Source organism: Miniopterus schreibersii (assembly GCF_964146895.1).
Source record: "Miniopterus schreibersii genome assembly, chromosome: 12".
Classification (NCBI taxonomy): Eukaryota; Metazoa; Chordata; class Mammalia; order Chiroptera; family Miniopteridae; genus Miniopterus; species Miniopterus schreibersii.
In genome coordinates, this window is record NC_138112.1 from 41018006 (window position 1) to 41031768 (window position 13763).

At 43.7% G+C, this 13763-nt stretch overlaps 1 pseudogene across 1 annotated transcript; it reads right to left on the reverse strand.

The window, feature by feature from the left end:
• Positions 1-854: 854 nt before the first annotated feature.
• On the reverse strand, positions 855-12918 carry LOC308565261 (ubiquitin-ribosomal protein eL40 fusion protein pseudogene; annotated as a pseudogene). The gene is made up of 2 exons (XR_014000642.1): positions 12800-12918; positions 855-1344 (listed from the first exon to the last, which is right to left on the reverse strand). The product of XR_014000642.1 is annotated as a ubiquitin-ribosomal protein eL40 fusion protein pseudogene (transcript).
• Between the last annotated feature and the right edge of the window lie 845 nt (positions 12919-13763).

Consider the following 13763-nt stretch of genomic DNA (forward strand, 5'->3'; position numbering starts at 1 on the left):
TCTCCTTCAGGAGCAAGGAAGTCTACAGAGACATCATACCACAGATGTTCAGGCCCTTAGGAAACGGCAGCCAGGATCTTCTACTCAGAGGTTAGTTAGTTCGTGAAAAGGCACCCAAAGGCCTCCATCCACAGTGGTGTCTCTCTCAAGGGCATCTGTATCAAGTGGCCCATTGGCATTTCACTTTTGACAAAGATTCCACAGGCCCCTATTCTTTCTGGCCCCTGAGTTTAGATTTCTGGTGCAAGTAGATGCTGGATAGTCATCCTCTTACTAAGATGTCACAAGGGCCTTTCCTGGCAGGAGGGAGGTCACCCTGGCAGGGAGGACTCTAAGGGTGGCCAGGAAGTGACTTTCTGCTGCAGAGGCACTTCCCCTGCCAGTGTGGGGGTGCCATACCCTGCCAGCAGCCCCCACATGGGGAAGGCACGCAAGCCCTCCTTCCCCCTCTTCCCCTAGGGCTCTAGTTTGATCATGCTGTGTATCTGCTCTCCTCTCTTCCTGTTAAGAAATGAACAGGACCCACCTACTCAGTTTTATTTATTTGTTTATTTATTTATTTATAAACCCTCACCCAAGGATATGCTTTGCATTAATTTTAGAGAGAGAGGAAGAGAGAGAGAGAAACATCGATGTGAGAGAGAAACATCATCGGTTGCCTTCCATATGCTCCCCCACTGGGGATCAAACCCACAACCTAGTTATATGCCTTGATGAGGAATCGAACCCGCAACCTTTTTGGTGTACTGGACGACACTCCAACCAACTGAGCTACCCGGCCAGGGCTACCTACTTAATTTTTGACTGGAGAATTATTGACTTTGAAAAGAGAAACACAAATGAGGCTGTATATTAACAGTAACAGGTACATAACTTATTTTTATTTTTTTTCTAGTCAACAAAAGGCAAACTTTATTGAGGCCCCAGGGTCACAGGGTTCAGGCAGAAGGCCGCCCTGCGGCCAGAGGAAGTGGTGGAGGGGCCTTACAGAACATTCTAGGGACGCAGGTTGTTGGTGTGGCCGCACTTCTTGTGGCCGTTGACAGCACGGGGGGTGCGGGCCACCTCGAGCTGGCAGAGGGCCGGCTCGATGACGCCACCCCGCAGACGAGGCACCAAGTGCAGGGTGGACTCTTTCTGGATATTGTAGTCTGAGAGAGTGCGGCCATCCTCCAGCTGTTTGCCAGCAAAAATCAGGCGCTGCTGGTCAGGCGGGATGCCCTCCCGGTCTTGGATCTTAGCTTTGACACTCTCAGTGGTGTCGCTGGGCTCGACCTCGAGGGTGATGGTCTTGCCCGTCAGGGTCTTCACGAAGATCTGCATCTCTGCGTCTGCTCCCGCCTCCTTGAAGAGAAGGAACACATAACTCTTATTTTTAAAATGAGGAGAGAAAAAGTCCCGAGATAGACAAACAAACAAAAATGCTCTAAATTTTGGAAGAACGGGATCAGAAAAAAATGCTTTTTATTCAAACTATATATTGTAGTGCTATTTCCCATTCAGGAGCGCTAACTATGGATAACGTCCTATCTGAAGCAAGGGAGTAGCGAGTGGAACTGAGAGACGCCGCCGAGAAATGCAAAACCGCAGTAACGGGCCCTCCCATCGTAGTTTCACGTCCCGGGCCATGTGGTGACGCTGTCACCTGCTCTCTCGCAGGTACGCAGCCTTCTGCCAGGGACGCGTGCTTGCCAGGGGCTCTGGGTGGAGCCAGACACCCTCTGACCGGTCCTGGTGACCACCAGCCGGACGAAGGGTACCTGCCCGAGATGACGGGATAGTAAGTACGGAGGGGTCCCCTGCCTTCTGCTTCCCACTTCTCTGCAGCTGTTGTGACTGAGCTCCTGTCTATCGCGATAAGCCATCTCCTGGAGGGAGAGAGCAGATGCCAGCCCATCTCCTCCAGCCTATCTAGTATTCTTAAGACTCTACTAATTTTGGTGAAAAGGGAAAGGAGGAGGGAAAGCAAGCAGCTCACTGGCAGAATGTTCAAGGCCTCCTATATCTCACTCTCCAAATTCATAGCAGCCTGGAATGAAAAGGAGAAAAGCTACTCTTTAAAACAGGGAAGCAAAACCGTGAGGCTTGAAATGCTCTCCTAACACATCTTCACCATTCTAAATCCTATGTGGTGCTGGATAGTAAAACAAAGAATCATGAACCCAGGAAATGTTAAAATGAATTATTGAAAAGGAAAAACAAAGTTTCATTAAATGATTAAAAGATAAATTATGGGTATAAGAAAACTTTTTGGGGTGACAGAAATGTTCTAAAACTGGATTGTGGTGATGGTTAACATAATTCTATAAATTAACTAAAATAATTGAATTGTATACTTTCAATAGGTGAATGTTATGGTATGTAAATTTACTTCAATGAAGCTGCTAAAAAAAGAAAACAAACCTTTCTTAAGATGATGGTTCAAAATAAATAAAATTAAATGTCAAACCAAAAAAAAATTATGGTTCATCATTTAAAAAGAATGAGGCAGTCCTATATGCATTAATATGAAATAATCTCCAAAAATATTAAGTGAAACAGCAAAGTGCAGAACATATGCATAATATGTTACAATTTCTTATGAAATATTTAAAAGATTACATATATTTGCATAGATCGTTTCTGAAACAATATTCAAGAAAATAATAATGTTGGCCTGGCCAGTGTGGCTCAGCGTTTGAGTGTCGACCTAGGATCCAGGAGATGGCGCAGGGCACAGGCCCGGTCAGGGCACAGGCCCGGGTTGCGGGCTCGATCCCCAGTGGGGGGCGTGCAGGAGGCAGCCGATCAATGAGGACTCTCTCATCATTGATGTTTCTCTCTCTCTCTCTCTCCTGTCCTCTCTCTGAAATTAATAAAGATATATTTTTTTAAAAAAAGAAAAAGAAAATAATGCGTAATTGCCTCTGGGTAATAGGCTGGAAGCTGGGGGTGAAAGGGAGACTTTGTTTTCACTGTATACCTTTTTGAGTTTTGTAATATGAGCTTTTTGATATCTATTTTTAAATAAACAAAATTTTTGTTTTCAAGAAAAAATCCCAATGACATTATTGAGGCCCTCTACTTCAAACAAATAGCACTTTGTTAAAAGATTTTCTAATGTTTGGTCATCAAATTTGAGCTATAGGCTGGCTGGTACAAGTTGATTATAATAAAATAGTTTGAATGTAGGCTTCAACATTAAGTGTAAAAGTATGATTGGCTTTTGGCGATATATTCTTTAACGACTGGTGCACTACTTATATGGGCTCTTCATCCCTCAATATCCAGCCATCCTCAGTGTTAGGACTGTTGTCAGAACAGCCTGAGGTAATGGACATATACAGACACCTTGCCCCTGTTCAGACACATGGTAGAAGTGGGGTGCCTCCCCTGACCTGACAAGGGAGGACTCAATTTCTTTTGTTTCCTTGGCAGCTCACGGGCTGACAAGACAACCTCCGCACCTTATTCTGCAATCAATGTGTGCTACTACTCTAGAGAAGTTACAAAAATTCTGCCTGGAGAGGTTAAAACACACACTCACACACACACACACACACACACACACACACACACACACACACACACACTGCTGTTGCCGTTACCCTCTTTGGCTAGCTTTCTTCCTTATTGGGTATCAGAAGAACATGAGGAGGGAGTGGAGCTCACTGTACTTACTCGTTCTATATGTTCTATGAGTAAGGACCCACTCATTCAGACGAAAGAGAGCCCGAAACTAGGAAGTTAGTCCTTAGTCAGCCTAACGTGTTCAGCCACTAGGAAAAATTTTCAAGTTCTCCTAAACAACTCTTCAATCAGTGGCAAACTAAAACTGAATTACAGACTAGTTTTAACTGTATAGGAATGAGAGTGTACGATCTTCAACTCCATGTAAAAGTATAGATGATCCTCACAAATACAATGCTGAGCAAAAGAAGCCAGACACAAAAGAGTATAGGTAAAACTACTCTTGCCACTTGAAGTCAGGATAGTGGGTACCCTTGGTGGGGAGGTGGGATTAGGGATGAGAAGAGAGCTCAAAGGGACACTGGCAGGGTCAGCTTCGTGGGCACAGGGCCCTGGGCTTAGAAAGACCCTGCAGTTGATTTAATGCTCTGCTGTCACCATCTCAAAGTCCTTAATAAAATTTGAACATTGCATTTTCATTTCTCACTGGGCCCTGTAAATGATGTAGCTGGTCCTCAGTGTCAGTAATGTTCTGTGTCCGAATTTGGGTGTTGAAATTCGGAATATTCACCAAACTGTACATATTTTGATATTTTTGCGTTTCTGTATGTGTATTATACTTACGTTCAAAGTTTAAAAAAATGAATTCTGAACTATTTTAAAACTAACTCAATGAAACACTACTTATGGTATGCAGCCAAAGCTGTATTCACAAGAAAATGCATGGCCGTACACACTTTTATTGTTGAATAAGAAAATATAGGCGCTTTCTCCCCTAGGGGAGCATTCGAGCGCCATCTGCCTGGCCGGCATGGCTCAGCGGCTGAGCATCGGCCTAGGATCCAGGAGGTCACAGTTTGATTCCCAGTCAGGGCACAAGCCCATGTTGCGGGCTTGATCCCCAGCAGGGGGCATGCAGGAGGCAGCCGATCAATGACTCTCATGATTGATGTTTCTATCTCTCTCTCCCTCTCCCTTCCTCTCTCTGAAATAAAAAAATATATATTTAAAAAAAAAGAAATACAAGGGAAGCCCTGAGGTGTGGCTCAGGTGATTGGTGCATGCTCTCGTAAACCAAAGGGTCATGGGTTCATTTCCCGGTCAGGGCATGTATCTAGGTTGCATGTATGGGAGGCAACTGGTCAATGTTTCTCAATCACATTGATGTTTCTCTTGCTCTCCTTCCCTCTCTCTCTAAAATTAATAAACAGATCCTTGGGTGAGGACTAAAAAAAAATTTTTTTTTAAAGAAATGCAAGGGGCCCTGGCTGGCGAGGCTCAGCTGGCTGAGTGTTGGCCACGCACCAAGAGGTGCTGGTTCAGTTCCTGGTCAGGGCACAAGCCCGGGGTTGAGGGTTCAGTCCCCTGTTGGGCTGCAGGCTGAGGCAACCAATCGATGTTTCTCTCTCACATCAGTGTTTCTGTCTCTTTCTTTACCTCTCCCTTCCTTTCTCTCTAAAATCAATAAAAACATATTTTAAAAAAGAAAAAGAAATACAAGAGAATACTTTGCTTAATCCTATACTACTACAACTTAAAATCTGAACAAAATGGTTAATACGCAAGGAAATATAGATTACCAATAGGGACTCAAAAAAAGTAGAAAAGCTAATCAGATAAATCATCATGAACAAAAGCTGTTAAAAGCTATACTGCAAAAAATAAAAAATAAAAAATGCTGAACCTAGATATGTAAATGAGCAACTTCTTTCAAACTGTTAGGGATCAGTATTTCACTACGGGGGGCGGTGGGGGTAGGCATCAAACACTTAAGGCTTGGTTACTTCAAAAACCTTGAAGGAGACAAGTGATTCCATCAACACTGACCGGAGTGTGTGTGATCAGTCCTATATCCCCCAAACTAAGCTCCTGGCTCAGTTAATATTCTGAAGCTGGTAACCAGGGATGAAGCCTTTTTGTCTGTACATAAAAGTGAGCCTATAAAAAATATATGCATCCCTATGTTCATGGCAGCATTACTTACAAAAGCCAAGATATGGAAGCAATCTAAGCATCCACTGGTAGACAAATGGACAGAGAAGAGGTGGTACATATATACAATGGGATATGACTCAGCCATTAAAAAAAAAGAATGAAATCTTACCATTTGTGAAAACATGGATGGCTAAGTGAAGAAAGTCAGACAGAGAAAAACAAATATCATATGATTTCACTTACATATGGGATCTAAAACAACAAAATAAACAACCAAACAAACTCATAGATACATGGTTGCCAGATGGAAGGCAGGTTGGGGTCTGGGTGAAAAAGGTGAAGAGATAAAGAAGTAAAAATAGCAGTTACAAAATAGTCACGGGGCTGTAGGGAGGGAATACATATGGCCAGGTACAGACACACCAGGGCAGAAAGCCCCCTGGATGTGCAGTAAGGGGCAAAACTGGGAAAACAAGAACCTTATCCCCAGGGTAACCTTCCCTCTCCTAGCATATCAATGGCCATGTGGTTTATACCTCCTGACCTTTTCCTCCCTAAAGATAACATCTAGGTCTCAGTTGTATTTCAGCTCCAGGCCCAGAAAAGCAGCAAAACCAGACAAGCGATGCCCTGGCTGCCTCAGGACCAGCTGCACTGACTAATGACCCCCTGCCCTGGCACTGACCAATCAGTGGAGACCATGACCCCTGGAAAGGGACACCTGGAAAGCTGATAAATATTGTATTAAAACCCTTCCCTGAGGTCTCCCCTAAGATTTCCACCTACAAGAGAGAGATACAAATGCTCAGGACAAAGGACCCACCCGCCTGTGCTCTCCCCCAGGCGAGAGGCCAGCGCCATCTCCATCCCCCTTCTTCCCTCTGAAGGGACCCCCCCAAGAGACCTGCAACCAGGGGAGCAATGGGCAGCAGCAGCTCATCCCGGGCTAACCCCCTGAACCTGTCTCCAAGGCCCCCTTTTCTCTGACTTCTCATTGAGCCAGGGCAGCCCAGCCTAGGCTCCCCCATTGCTTCTTCTATGCCCTTCCTTGTCTCACTGTCCTAAGTGCAATGGTGCCTTGGTTTTCAAATGTACTCCATTCTGGAAGATCATTCAAGTTCTGAAACGTTAGGAAACCGAGGGATCAACAGCTGACAGCTGGGCCTCAGGATCTTGCCCTCAGTGGAAGCCGCGGGGCATGTTCGATTTCTGAGGCGGGTTCGAAAACCGAAGCACTGACTTCAGGGTTTACGGCTTTGTAAACAGAAATGTTCGTCAACAGAGAAGTTCGAAAACCGAGGCACCACTGCATATTTTTGCTGCCTTCATTGACCCAATGCCCCGTGGCTCCCTTCCCTTTGGATATCCCTTCCCCCATCCCTTTTTCTTTAAATAAAGTCAATGTTTCTTTATTCACCTCCTGAGATGGCTATTTAGCCTGCTCGCTCAACACCAACTTTACCTTTCGAATAATATGTAATAGCTATGTATGGTGCCAGGTGGGTACTAGACGTATCGCTTGGTAAATCATATAAATGTCTAACCACTATGCTGTATACCTGAAACTAACATAATATTGTCAACTGTCATTGAAAACATTTCTTTTAATTTTGTAAAAATAGGGAGCCTATAATAAATTAGAAGAATCCTGTAAGCCCTGTTCCTTACCAGCACCTCACCACAGACCCCAGCCAGAGCACAGAGCTGCTTGTTGTCTGAGACGGGCAGTAAGACCAGCCCAGGTGAAGTATCCAGGCCAAGAAAACAGAAGCTCAGGCTTCTTTCCCAAGAGCAAAGCTAGAGGAGGGAGATAGAAGTGTGGAGAAGCGAGGAAAGGCAGGAAGGGCCCAGGCACCAGGAACCTGAGAGGACAGCTCCCAGTACTTCAGGAAGGCGAGGGTGTGGGTCTTCAGGACTGGTCCCACTTCCGTCTGCCCTGCTGTTTCAGGGGCGATGACGAGGCCTTCCTCCTGCTGTCTCCTCGCTTAGCCCCTTGGCACTTTATTTGTTCTCTCCATACAGCAACCCTCGCAAGTGAGGTTTTTTGACAGTTTTGTGTATTTCTCTGGATGTCTTCCTGTGGTAAATATATTTGCTTTAGGGTAACTTTTCTGATTATTTTTAAATAAAATCATTATAAAGTTTTGCAACCTTTTCCCATTATACCTTAGATATCTTTCCATGTTGCACATATAGCTCTGTCTCATTCTTTTCTGAACTGTGGTTACTTAGTAGCTAATGGACATTAGCGTGGCTTCCAAATTCTGGCGTTGTAAACAACGCCTAGAATATACTTCTCCAGATCTCTATTTGACTGATTCCCTCCCTTCACTCGTGTTCCTGCTCAAATGCTACCTCCTCAGAAAAGCATCACTCCATTTAAAATAGCAATTCACTCCAACCTTCTACCACTTCTTAATCCTTTCCCCTTCCCCTCTTTTTTAATAGAATTTATCACTACTTGATTTTTTTGGTACATTCCCCCCCCAAATTATAACATAAAGTTTATTTAGAAAGTTATAGAGGCAGTAAAAGTGAGCCAGCTGGGCTGTGTAGGCTCAGGAGACAAGTTACAGAGGCGGAAGAAGGGCCCTTGGAGTTTAGGAGAGGGAAAGGCAAAGGTAACACGCCTGGAGGAGAAGAGGGGGAATTGAGGGTGCGCTGTACATTTGTTTATGTATTTCCTGTATCTACCAGAGACCGAAAAAGTTTCACCAACGTAAAAACTTTGTTTTGTTTCACCTGCTGTGTTCCTAGTGCCCAGAAGGGTGCCAGGCCCACAGGAGAATCTCATTAAATACTTATTAAATGAATTAATACAGCGATAAACATTTTTTTACTTATTTTTGAAAATCTGTACAAACGTTTTGGTAGAATTGCTAGGTCTAAGAGTATCAATATTTAAATTGTAACAGAAACCATCAAAACAATCTTTTAAAAAGGGTACCCATTTATACCCACCCCCACAGTAGGTAAGAATGAATTTCCCCATGCCTTCCACAACAGAGATTGTATCAATCTTTGTGATCTTTCCTCTTGTTTTTGAATTTAAAATACACTTGGGGCCTGGCCGGGCATGGCTCAGTAGTTGAGCATTGACCTATGATCCAGGAGATCGAGGTTCGATTCCTGGTCAGGGCACATGCCCGGGTTGCAGGCCCGATCCCCAGTGGGGGACGTACAGGAGGCAGTTGATCTATGACTCTCTCATCACTGACGTTTCTCTCTCTCTCCTTCTCCCTCACTCTCTCTGAAATCAATAAAGATATATTTAAATATCTATATCTATATCTATCTATCATCTATCTATCTATCATCTATCTATCTATCTATCTATCTATCTATCTATCTATCTATCTATCTATCATCATCTATCTATCTATGTGGGGACCCTAGCTGGGTAGCTCAGTTGGTTCATTCTCTGGTCAGGGCACATACAAGAATAGACCAATGAATGCATAAATAAGTGGAACAACAAATCCATGTTGTGCGCTTTCTCTCCCCCTTCATCTCTTTCTCTCTCTAAATCAATAATTTTTAAAAAATAAAATACATGTGGATTTTATAGTAAAACAAAAAGGAGCAAGTCTGACTCTCTCTAGATCCCAGTTCTCTCATTCACACCATACAAGCTGTGTGCCCTGCTGCCCAGAGCACTCTAGCATCACCCTGCATAATGGCTGGCCCACCAGCTGGGCTCAGTGACCCTGCCTTCATCAAGGCTCCCTTACTTTTCACTCTGACCTTACTCCATTCTTGCTGGGGTAGAAAGAGCTTGTCTTTAAGCCAGCGGTCATACAGTGTCAGAAATATAGTCTCAGTAATATGAGCTCCATGACTGTGTGATGCAGGCATGAACTGATCTGGGTTTCATTTTCTTCATCTGTAAAGTGTGAATAAAAATACCTCTCTCAAAGGGCTCTGTAAAGATTAGATAAACATGCAAAGCATCTGGCTCAGTGCCTACCATTTTAGTGGAACTATACCTTTCCTAGCTCCCTCAAAAACACCCAGCTCTTTGTAGTACTTTGGACATTTCTCATATTCTTGCCTACATAAAGGTAATGGGGAGTGGGGAGTGTTAGACACGAGCAGAGCAAGGACGATGGGCCAGGTACAGAAACTCACCAGGGCAGAAAGCCCCGATGCCTAGCAAGGGGCAAAACTGGAAAAACAAGAACCTCACCCCCAGGGTAACCTATCCTCCCTTTGCATATTGCTGGTCCATTTGGTTCAGACTCCCCCCGCCCCCCCCTTTTTCTCCCTAAAGATAACGTCTAGGCCTCACTTGTATTTCAGCACCAGGCCCAGAAAAGCAGCAAAACCAGACTAGTGATGTTCTGGCTGCCTCAGGACCAGCTACACTGACTAATGGCCCCCTGCCCTGGCATGGGCCAATCAGTGGAGACCACAGCCCTGAAACAGCACACCTGGAAAGCTGATGAATATTCTATTAAGACCCTCCCCTGCGACCTCCCCTAAGATTCCCACCTGCTAGAGACAGATAAATACACTCAGGACAAAGGACCCAGAGCCATTCCCTTCTCCCTTCTTCCCTCTGAAGGGACCCCCAGGAGACTTGCAACCAGGGAAACATTGGGCAGCAGCAGCTCATCCCTGGCTAACTCCCTGAACTAACTCCCTGAACCTGTCTCTGAGGCCCCCTTTCCTCTGACTTCTCAGTGAGCCAAAGCAGCCCAGCCTAGGCTCTCCTGTTGCTTCTATGCTCTTCCTTGTTTCACTGTCCTAAGTATATTTTTGCTGCCATCATCAACCCCAATACCCCTTGGCCCAGTGCTATGTAGCCCTTCCCTTTGGATATCCACATCCCCCACCCCCTTTTTAAAAAAAATATATTCAGCCTGGCAGGGCGTGGCTCAGCGGTTGAGCATCGACCTAGGATCCAGGAGATCGGGTTCGATTCCTGGTCAGGGCACATGCCTGAGTTGTGGGCTAGGCATCATTGATGTTTCTTTCTTTTTTTTTAAAATATACTTTTATTGATTTCAGAGAGAGGAAAGGAGAGGGAGAGAGAGATAGAAACATCAATGATGAGAGAGTCATTGATCAGCTTCCTAGCCCGCAACCCAGGCATGTGCCCTGACCGGGAATCGAACCCTGATCGCCTGGATCCTAGGTTGACGCTCAACCACTGAGCCACACCTGGCCGGGCTCATCATTGATGTTTCTATCTTTCTCTCTCCCCCTCCTTTCCTCTCTCTGAAATCAATAAAGATATATTTTTAAAAAAATAAATAAATTCAATTTTTCTTTATTCACTGTCTGAGATGGCTATTTAGCCTGCCTGCACATCACTGACATTAACCTTTCAGGTAAGGACATGGATGGTGCTTGAACACAGTAGGCACTCAGTAGATGACTGCCAAGTGACGCTGATTTCTGCACTCAGGAACTAGTTCATCCTGGTTGGTATGTTTTTCCTTGTATACATTTATACCACCAATCACCTGACGGTATCACACACTATTGTGATACTCTATCCAACTAGCTACTGGATGAGCTCATCTCTCAGTCCTGTAGGAGCTGAACAAGGCCTTTTACGGAACTTTAACACTGACTCACCTCTGAGTCATCAAAACACATGAACACCCAAACACAGTCCTGTTGCTACACAAAAGACCAGCTCGGGATGTCTGCTCTGTCTCCTTTCCCTCTCCTAAGGACAAGGGACCCCTTGACTCACTGGAGAAGAGTCATCACATCTTTTGTGCTCCAGTAATCTGAACAAAGCTGGTTTGAATAATCACAGTGTGGCCAGCAAACAACTGGCAGTCTTCGTGGTCATTGAGGTCATTTCCTGTATACGTCACTAACCCAAGAGAGGCAATTCATCAATTAGCAGAATGTGTATTGAGCACTGGCATTCTGTTGAGCAGTCCCTTATGATTCTTCCTATTTATACCATTTCTGTAGTTACCTTTTCCGTTATTGAAACTCATTAAGAATATAAACAAAAGCAGCCTTTTTGCCTCTGTAAAGGACATAAAAAAGGAATAGTGGAGAAAATGGGGCTACTCAGTTCTATTCCAGTTGAAGAGTTTTAAGGTAGCAAATAGGAAGCATAATATTTTGTCTAACTGCTTCACAGAACTATAGTTTTAACATGTTGGTTAAGAACACTCATCTCACCTGGCCGGGCGTGGCTCAGCGGTTAAGTATCGACCTAGGATCCAGGAGATTGAGGTTTGATTCCCGGTCAGGGCACATGCCCAGGTTGCAGGCTCAGTCCCCAGTCAGGGGTGTGCAGGAGGCAGCCAATCAATGACTCTCTCATCATTGATGTTTCTCTTTCTCTCTCCCTTTCCCTTCCTCTCTCTCAAATCAATAAATATGTATTTTTTAAAAATAAAACCTCTAAAAAAAAAAAAAGAACTCTCATCTAGGAATGATATGGTCAGTGATCAGTATTTTCTCTTGGGAAAGCCTTGAGGTTGCCACAGGGCTGACTGATTGCAGTGGACTATCCAGACTTTCAAGATTAGGGGCCTGTGTAAGGGCTGAGATAACTGGGAGCAGGCCTGAAGTCTTCTTTCACTAATAAGGCTGATTATAGCCAAGGTTTTGTGTATGTACAGACACAACTTTTGAGTACCCTAGCATGGTTTCTCATACCTGAGGACCCGAAGCAAAATCTGAATGAGAACCTTAGATTCTCAAATGTTTTGCATATAATCCATATAACTGATATAATCCATACCTGAAAGATGTAATGAAATCTGCCCTTGATCTACTTTATATAAATGTTAGAAGTTATAAATGGAAATAGTATATTAGTCCTTAAAGATTATTTGCGCATGACAAGAAATAATGGTCACTTCATTAAAATATGAGCTTTCAACTGGTCACTCTTCCTGAGCTATGCTTTTCGAGTTCTTACTGTATCAACACTATCTCTGCTTTGGTTTGGTTACCTTCACTGGTTTCAAAGCCATTAACAAGTGTGGATTGTTCTCAAACAATAATACCATAATTAAAAGCACACATAACATTATTGAACACTATCTGTAAGGGGCAATGCTAGACTCAGACTTACTCCATTGAAGATCTAAGGAGGACCTAGGTTTGGTTATACAGTACTACATTCTCAGGGCGAGCTAACGAACATGCGCTAAAATAGTCAAACATCATCCATCAGACGGTATTAAGACAAGCGACAGAGTAGAGAAATCTATACCTGGGAAGTCAATCAGGAGCAGTGGTAGGAGCTACCACATTCCAGCCCGAGATCTGGATTCCTGGGGCCAAGTGGCAGTTGGTAATCGGCAGTTAGGGCTGGGTAGAAGTGAGTGAGGTCTGCAGGGAGAACGAGCCGAAGGGGAAAGGTAAAGATAACAAGGAAGAGGAAGAAAGACGGTTTAACTTTTTTAGCATATTTGGTTTTTAAGTGCAAAACAGATTTGATCAACACATCTTTTTTTTTTTTTTTTAATTAGAAATCAGAGTAGGCTCTTGTTTAGAGAAAGTTATTATGTCTCCAGAATCAAAAGCATAAACTAGAAAAAAATTCAGTTCTGGGTAAAGCCTGGCTAGTTTTATGAAACATTCCTATTTCTACAGACTGTGAAAAATTAGTTCCCAGTCTTAAAGGCTCTTTCATTCAAAAGTGCATTCTTATGTTAATAATATGCACATATATTCATGTGTTTGTATAAAAAGTATTTGAGAGGGTGATTTAGGAATCTCAATTACAAATCTTTTAGGGCAGAAATCTTGCTGCCTGCGCTAAGGTGAATGGGCTTACAATAGTGGTATTAAAGTGCTAAATCATCTGTCTTTTTAAAGGGAATAAACAGGTTTAGTTTGTTCTGCCAACACCCAGGGGCAAGATTTTTACTCAGTTATTACAACATTACCACAAGCTCGTGGATTCTGAAAAAGTTGCCTAGCAACATTATAGTTAGAAATAACACTGGGTAGGGAAGAACAGGAAATTTGAATTAGATATGCCCTAGGGTAGGTGGGTGTAACCCTGTCTCTCCAGTACAGTGAGTACTGTACTCAGAAGCAAGAAATTTAAAAAATCAGAACAATCATTTAGAATTTCAGTTAGGACACTGCTGCAGTTAAACCATAACATTGTGCCATGTTCTCAGCTGGATGAGGCAGGGCCTGTGTTTTTCACTCATTTGGCACTTTTG